The sequence below is a fragment of the Chaetura pelagica genome, unplaced genomic scaffold (genome assembly GCF_000747805.2).
Source record: "Chaetura pelagica isolate M959 unplaced genomic scaffold, ChaPel_1.0 scaffold403, whole genome shotgun sequence".
Taxonomy (NCBI): Eukaryota; Metazoa; Chordata; class Aves; order Apodiformes; family Apodidae; genus Chaetura; species Chaetura pelagica.
Window position 1 is genome coordinate 316 of NW_009952568.1, and position 1,383 is coordinate 1,698.

Here is a 1,383-nt window from a genome sequence, read left to right on the forward strand (position 1 = left end):
GGGAGAAGAAAAATAAAGAGACAAGTGTTTGGGTGGCAAGTCCCTGCCTCTCGCCTCGTGGTGGCCTCTGCCCAGCCACACAGGGGGTGGCACAGGGTGGTCCCTCTGCAGGGTTCCGGGGGAAGGATCCTCCCTGAGTGTCCCCAGCACCAGGGCTGGGTGCTTGGGGTGCTGGTGGGTGCTGGAGGATCCCGGGTGGGCTCATGGAGGGGGATCACCCAGATGAGCCAAGGGCTGGAGCAGCTCTGCTCTGGAGCCAGGCTGGGAGAGTTGGGGTGTTCAGCCTGGAGAAGAGAAGGCTCCAGGGAGACCTTAGAGCACCTTCCAGTTCCTGGAGGGGCTCCAGGAAAGCTGGGGAGGGACTTCGGACAAGGGCAGGGAGGGAGAGGACAAGGGGGGATGGATTAAAGCTGAGAGAGGGGAGATTGAGGTGAGATATTAGGAAGAAATTCTTCACTCTCAGGGTGGTGAGGAACTGGGATGGGTTGCCCAGGGAGGTTGTTGATGCTCCATCCCTGGAGGTTTTTAAGGCCAGGTTGGATGAGGTCTTGTGCAGCCTGATCTAGTGGTCGGGTTCCCTGCAGGGGGGTTGGAACTTGATGATCTTTGAGGTCCCTTCCAACCTGAATGATTCCATGACCACCCTGCTGTATCATCCCAGCTTCCATTTTGCTGGAAAGAAAGAGTTTGTGTGAAACCTCTGAGGTTGAAAACTCCCCAGAGCCCAAGGGGGAGGCGAAGGGCCAAAAGAAAGGGGCAGGTTGTGAAGCTCCAGGCTCTGCTGGGGTCTCTCCAGCCCAACCAGCCAAACCAAAGCAGGCAGGGATGTCCAGCCCAGCCCTCCTAACCCCACCAACTGGTAGTTAATGAGAATAATTTACTCCTAGAGGCTCAGCTGCAAACAAAACCCCAAAGATGACCCATATCCTCGGTTATCTACCTTAACCCTTGAAAGAAGAATGACTTGAGAGGCTCCTGGTGAGCTGAAGCAGGAAAGGTTTCCCCTGGACTTGCCCCAGTTGCTCCTCAGGCAGGACAGGGACGTTAATTGGTGTTAATTCGAAGTGATTTGCTCTGTTTGAATCCAGGTGACTTCACCCTCTCGGTCAACACACAGTCATGACATTTCCCCCTTTAAATGACAAGTTCGACCACTTATTTTAAGGCAAAATTCCGTGTTGCTGAGCTCTGACCTGCCCGTGGCAGTCAGAGAAGTTACCTGAGTGTGTCAGTAAAAGGAGGCAGGGACGGACAGGACCGATGCGGACCGGGAGAAAGAAAGATGGAGGGAAGGAGGGAAGGAGGGAAGGAGGGAAGGAAGGAGGGAAGGAGGGAAGGAAGGAAGGAAGGAGGGAAGGAAGGAAGGAAGGAAGGAAGGAAGGA